The 6,987-nt window shown below is 42.5% G+C and overlaps 1 non-coding gene across 1 annotated transcript; it reads right to left on the bottom strand.

Annotated features, from left to right (window-relative positions):
• Positions 1-4,755: 4,755 nt before the first annotated feature.
• LOC142172233 (small nucleolar RNA R71) lies at positions 4,756-4,862 on the bottom strand. The gene has a single exon (XR_012701607.1). It is a non-coding gene; the product is annotated as a small nucleolar RNA R71 (small nucleolar RNA).
• Positions 4,863-6,987: the final 2,125 nt, after the last annotated feature.

Below are 6,987 nucleotides of genomic sequence, written 5' to 3' on the forward strand. Positions count from 1 at the left end.
GCGGGTTGGGTTAGGTGCCATCACGACTAGTTGGATTTTGGGTCGTGATAAGGTGGTATCAAAGCCCTAGGTTCATAGGTTTTACAAGCCATGAGCAAGTGTCTAGTAGAGTCTTGCGGATCGGTATGATGGCGTCTATATTTATTTTTGAGAGGCTACAGGGAATTTAGGATAATTTCCCATCTTTCTTTCCTTATTGTGCGAAATTGATTAAGCTTTAAACGTAGCTCTTTGAATTCCTTCCACGCATTCGTATGCGCATGTGAACGCTCAGTGTCAGTTGTGCATCGCTGGCTTGTGATCCCATGAACGAGGTTTGAGATGTGTATTCTGTATTTTGGTGACGGGCTAGTCTGGAGGACTTGAGGCAATGGTTGGACCGCAGCTTAAGCTTGGTAGCTTCAGTTGTAACTTGTACATTTGGACTCATATGTCCGGTAATGTCCCTACGAGTAAAATTTGTGGCTCGATGAGCGGTGGAATTGCTTTGTGATGAGTATGATGTAACTGCGGGATGTATTAAGACGATTTGAATGTGGCGAGAAGTTTTTCCTTGAAATGTAAAGGAAAGGCCATTGGGTGCTTGATTTTCATTTTGATGTGACGTACAATATCGAGTATGAATGTTTTGAAGGATCGTTCACGTTGTTAAATTTTGGGACAAATTAAATTCCCATGTCTGATTAATGAGTTTGGACTCAGATAGACTAAGTGATTGCATAGTAATTGTGACTGCGAAATTGTATAACAAGATACCAATTTGAGGCTAAGCAGGTGGGTTATACCCTGTGGAATAATCTACGTAGGTTTGTTCATTATAATGTGAGTGGAGAGTTTCTTTATAGCCAGCGGGGCATATGTGTTGAGATTTGAATTTGAATATGGTTGAGAAAGTTGACTTGAGCGTTAAGAGAATGAATGCGAGCTTAGCGGACGATTGGGATATTTTATGGTTGGCGTTGTATGAGCTTGAGAAGAATTCTCGTTGAACTGACTACGGTATTATGACAGTGTCACGACCCAAAATCACACATGTCGTGATGGTGCCTATCTCAATACTAGGCAAGCCGACAATCTCAATAAACCACCATATCTCTTCAATTTGAAAACATAATTATTAAATTAAGCAGAAGAAAACCTCACAAACACAAATATAAACACTCCCAAAACCCGGTGTCACTGAGTACATGAGCATCTATTATAAATACTGGCTGATAAAACACTGTCTGAGAGTATAGAACAATACAATAGCTGAAAGAAGGAGAGACAAGGTCAGCGGACTCCAGGCAGCTACCTTGATAGTCTCCAACTGATAGCACTCTGAGATCTAACAGTCGCCGTATCCGAAAGCACCTGGATATGCACACTAGGTGTATAGTGTAGTATGAGTACAACCAACTCAATAAGTAACAAGACTAACCTCTGGGCTGAAAGTAGTGACGAGCTCCGCAGGTACAGTCCGGTATAAATAATGGTACAAAAATGTAGGCATGCTTTCAAGTTCAACAGTTAAACTCAGTACAAGTGAAATAGATCAATACTGCATGATATGAAGAATATGACATCTCAGTAGAAAGACCTGATGTAAATACTAGTCACAAATTATTTGGTTACTCGGTACTGTTTATGGCCAATCCAGCCTAGGGGTGTTCGTGTAACGACTCGGTTGGTCGTTTTGAGAGTAATAGCCCTGATCCCCTATTTACTATTTTCCCCGTACCTTTTTCTACTTATGTGACTTACCGGGAGGTTGTCATTGTGGTTTCGGAGTGATTTGAGACACTTAGTCCCTAAATGGAAGCTTAAGTCTTAGGATTTTGACCGTAGTCGGAACTGTGTGAAGACGACTCCGGAATAGAGTTATGTCGGTTCCATTAGCTCCGTTGGGTAATTTTGGACTTAGGAGCATGTCCGGACTGTAAATTCGAGGTCTGTAGCTGATTTAGGCTTGAAATAGCGAAAGTCGAATTTTTGGAGATTTTGACCGGTAGTGGACTTTTTGATATCGGGGTCGGATTCCACGGAAGTTGGAGTAGGTCCATATTATCGAATATTACTTGTGTGCAAAATTCGAGCTCAATCAGACGTGATTTGATAGGTTGTAGAAGTTCGAAACTTTGTAGTTCATTAAGTTTGAATTGAAGGGTGATTCATCTTTTTAGCGTTGTTTGATGTGATTTGAGGGTTTGACTCAGTTCGTATGGTGTTTTAGGACTTGTTGGTATATTGGGTTGAGGTCCCGGGGGCCTCGGGGTGTGTTTCGGATGGTTAACGGGTCAAATTTGGTTTCGGAAGAATAGCTGAAGCTGCTGCACCTGGTGTAATCGCACCTGCACAACATGGACCGCAGATGCGAGCCCGCAAAAGCGAGCCAATGGACGCAGGTGCGGTTTTGAAGGAAGAGGCCAAAGGTCACAGGTGCAGAGGTATAACCGCAACTACGCATCCGCAGATGCAGAAGATGAAGTGTAGAAGCGGAAGGGGCCAGGGCGTGAGGGATCGCAGAAGCGGAAGAATTCCGCAAGAGCGGGCGCACAGGTGCGGCCCATTGCTCACAGATCCGGACCCAGTCCCTTTAAGTCATTTCTGCACCTGCAATAGAAATTCCGCAGGTACGGCGTCGCAGGTGCGAGATTTCTGGACAGAACACTTAAATGCAAGGGTTCTCGATTTTTGCTCATTTTTAACATTTTGAGCTCGGGTTTGGCGATATCTTGAGAGCATTTTTGAGGGATTTCTTGAGGTAAGTGATAGTAGGCTATATTTATGCAATTTAGACACTATTTATACTCTAATTTAGCCGTACTTTATTGATATTTGAATGTTAAAAGACAACAAAATGCTCTAATTAAGAATTTTATGCTTTGCAGGAGCCACTCCGAGCTAGGAGGAAGCTACAGAGTGTTTTGGAGTCAATATGGAGTGTGGAAGGCCAATCGAAGGTTAACCCAGTAAAAAGGAGCGAGAAAAGCAAGCGGGGAGGTCCCTTCCAGGTGCACGGCCGCGGAGTTGACCGCGAATTGGACCACGCACTGGAGGCAGAACACTGGTTGAAATCCGTAGCCGGATCCGTGGTCGAATCCGCGGCCGCGGACGGAGGCCAACAACTCAAGGGCAATTATGTAATTTCTAAGGTGACTAACCTAAACCTATATGAAGCCTAATTCGCCCAGAAGAGAGGGAGAGCTGTTTTTAGTAGATTTTGGAGGCAAGAACAAGAAAGAGAAGACGAAGAATTTCCTAAGAGTTTTCATCATCTTCTTCTTACTTCCATTGTTGATTATGAATTGTTATAGTGAATTTTTATCTATTAGTATGAGTAGCTAAACCCATCATCTAGGGTTGATGGAACCAATTGTTGGATGAAGTTTTGACTATGTTTAGATAAAATTGAGCCGTTCTTATTCTATGATTGTTCAACTATGTGTTGTGTTGTGATTAATTGAAAGGGCCCTTGATTAATCGTGTCTAGTTACCTTGTGTTGCTTGAGAAAGAACACTTGTTAGATTGTTGTTGAACAACACCACTTTCGGGTAAGTTAAGATATTAATTACTTGAATTTAAAAGCAGGGTTAGAGATAACGTAGCTTTGGTGGTATGATTCTGAGTTGCATAAATTGTTAACTAGAGTTGTTCGAGAGAATGCTTCTAGTAAATTATCGTAATTGATCGAGAGATAATTACGGTAGCCCGGAACTCATAATCCTCATAGAGTATTACGGCGAGATTATAGCTAACGTGTCAAGAATTAGTACGACAATTGGGGAAATAAATAGCCCTAGATTCCTTTACCTTTGAATTCAACCTTATTCTTGATTATTGATAATTTTGTTGTCATTTTTCATTAGATAAATAAATTCCACTTATGCTCTATTAGAAATCTTGCATCCGGAAATTGTCTGAGCTTATCATTAGCATTGTTAAAAGTTGTAGTAAATAGGTTAGTTCCCTGTGGGATTCGACTCCAGACTTGAACCAGATTATATTTGCAGCGACCGCTTAGCCCTTTTTACAAGGCATAGTTGGGCGTGATCAAATTTTGCCGCCATTGCCGGGGATCTAATGATGTTATTTATTACAACTTAGAAGAATTGCTAGGATTCTTAGTTAAGTTCAATTTCCTACGGTGTTAAAATTTCTCCATTGAAATTCTCACGTTTGAACTCTTCTGTGACTCAGGTGTATGCCTAGAAGCTCTTTGAGGACTGGTGAACTTTTTGAAGGACTCTCAGACCCCGAGAAAGCATTCAGGGCATTGAATCGGGCCAACAAGAAGAACAAACAGTTAAAACAAAAAGACCAACTCGAAAGTGAAATGGACAACGTGGACGACATCAACATAAACAATCAGAATGACCGTGTTGACCCAAACAATGGATTGGTGGCACCTCTTGTGCCGGAAGCTGCTCTTTATGATTGGGCACAACCAACTGCTGATAACCTGGCCACCTCAGATACAAGCAGAGACATTCCATATTACCAACAACATGCTGCACCTGTTGCAGAATAAGGGACTATTCTCCGGGTCATACATCGAAGACCCACAACAACATCTGAAGAACATCCAATCAATTTGTGTGACTCAAAGACAGCCGAATGTGACTCTTGAAATAATTAAGCTATTACTGTTCCCATTCTCGGTGAGTGGAGAGGCCCAAACTTGGCTGAATTCGCTCCCAATAAACTCCATTGCTACTTGGGAAGAATTAGTCAAGCAGTTCTTAAACAAGTTTTATCCTCCCAATAAGACTGCAAGGCAAATTGATGAAATATTGCAGTTTAGGCAGAAACCGACTGAGACCTTGCAAGAAACCTGGGAGAGGTTTAAGGGTATGCTAATGAAGTGTCCACACCATGGCATTCCAGATTAGATGTTGGGACAGAGATTCTACATGGGTTTGGCAGACAGTTTGAAGGCCAATGTAGATGCTTCAGCTGGGGGTGCATTTTTGAGCAAAACGTTCATAGAGTGCAAGATTCTTCTCGACAAGATGGCTCAAAATTCAGGCCGGATGACTAGAGGTACGACACTTACACCAATAGTGCATTCTGTTGCTCTTGACCCAAACAATTCCAATGCAGAGAACAAAGCCACTCTCATGACCCAGATGAGCTTACTGACAAAGAATATTGATGAGATGGGTACAAAGCAAGTGCACATTGTTGATACAACAAATGGAGGCTTATGCACTCTTTGCGTAAACCAGTCATATGTGTGCTCGTTGAGTGGAGAGAATGACAACCAGGGCTTCAGAGAGGACATGAATTATGTCAACAATTTCGGAGGTCAGAGGCAAGGTGGGAAGCAATGGAGACCAGTACCAAACCAGCAGTACAGACCAAACCAGCCACAATACAACCCCAATCCAGGAAGCGCACGACCACAAGGCCAAGTCATGCCTTATCAAAGGCAACAGGGCTATAATCAGCAGCACCAACAACAGTTGTCCTACCAACCACCTCATCAACAGCAAGACAACAACATGACAGAAATCAGGGGCATGCTGTAACAACTAATTGGGACAAATGGTAAGATGCAAGAAAATTTAGCAGCATATGATTCGGAAATCAAAGGCATTGAAACTTAATTGGGACAGCTTTCTATAGCCTTGAACAATCGCCCACAAGGAACATTGCCTGCAGATACAAATATTAACCCAAAGGAACAGAACCCAAATCAGCTAATGGCAGTGAGTCTGAGGAATGGAATAGATTTAGATAGAGAGAAAGAAGTTGCTCAATCTAGGAGAGAAACTACGCCAACTACTCCAATTACATTAGAGGCAGATGAGTCAGTAGAGCTCAACAAGGTTGTAATTGAACAAGCACAAGTTGACAATGGTAAGCAGAAGGAAGGTGAACAACTCTCAGAACAAGTGGTAGAAAAAGCTTCCAACAAAGAAAAGACAACAAGCAGTGGGCAGAGGTTGACTCCTGCACCATTCCCTCAGAGATTGGCAAAGCAAAAGAAAGATGATCAATACAGAAAATTCATAGAAATGCTTCGACAAATTCAATTAAATATTCCACTGATGGATGCTTTGAGGGAAATGCAGGGTATGCAAAAATGATGAAGGATCTGATGTCACGAAAATTTGACTTCCAGGACCTGTCCACTATAACTCGGACACAGACCTGCAGCGCGGAAGTGACAAGATCTATGGCTCAAAAAGTGTCTGATCCAGGTAGTTTCACTATCCCATGCACCATTGGGAGTTATGCTTTTGCTAAAGCATTGTGTGACTTGGGGGCCAGTATAAACTTGATGCCCTTGGCAATCTATACAAAATTGGGCATTGGCATAGCTAGACCGACCTCAATGTTGTTGCAACTGGCTGATCGCACAGCCAAAAGACCGACATGAATTCTTGATGATGTGCTTGTTCAAGTGGGGAAGTTTGTATTCCTTGCAGACTTCGTTATTCTTGACTGTCAAGTGGATGAAGAGATACCCATCATTCTAGGAAGGCCGTTCTTAGCCACTGGGGGAGCATTGATTGATTGTGAGACTGAAGAGTTGAAAATGAGGTTGAACAATGAAGAAATAATATTCACCGTTCAACAATCCATGAGGAGACCCAGCGAATTTACAAATTACTCGCTAGTAGAGGCCGTGGATGTGATACTGCAAGAGAAGGATGAGACCCTTAATGTTAGGGATCCACTAGAAGCCTGTTTGATGAATTTGGAAGAGATGGATGGTGAAGGGCTGGCGGAGTGGGTCATGGCTCTCGAGGGTCAAGGGTTCTGGAAAAGGGAACCTCAATTCGAGCCCCTACGCTTAGAATAAAGAGCAACACCACCTGCAAAACCATCAATAGAGGAGCCACCGTAGTTGGACCTGAAACCGCTTCCAGCTCACCTCAGGTACGCTTTCTTAGGGCCTAATTCTACTTTGCCTGTTATTATATCATCTGGTTTGCTAGCTGTGCAGGTAGAGCTACTCTTGCAGGTGTTACAAGAATATAAGACTGCCATTGGTTGGA

This window comes from Nicotiana tabacum, chromosome 17 (assembly GCF_000715075.1).
Source record: "Nicotiana tabacum cultivar K326 chromosome 17, ASM71507v2, whole genome shotgun sequence".
Taxonomy (NCBI): Eukaryota; Viridiplantae; Streptophyta; class Magnoliopsida; order Solanales; family Solanaceae; genus Nicotiana; species Nicotiana tabacum.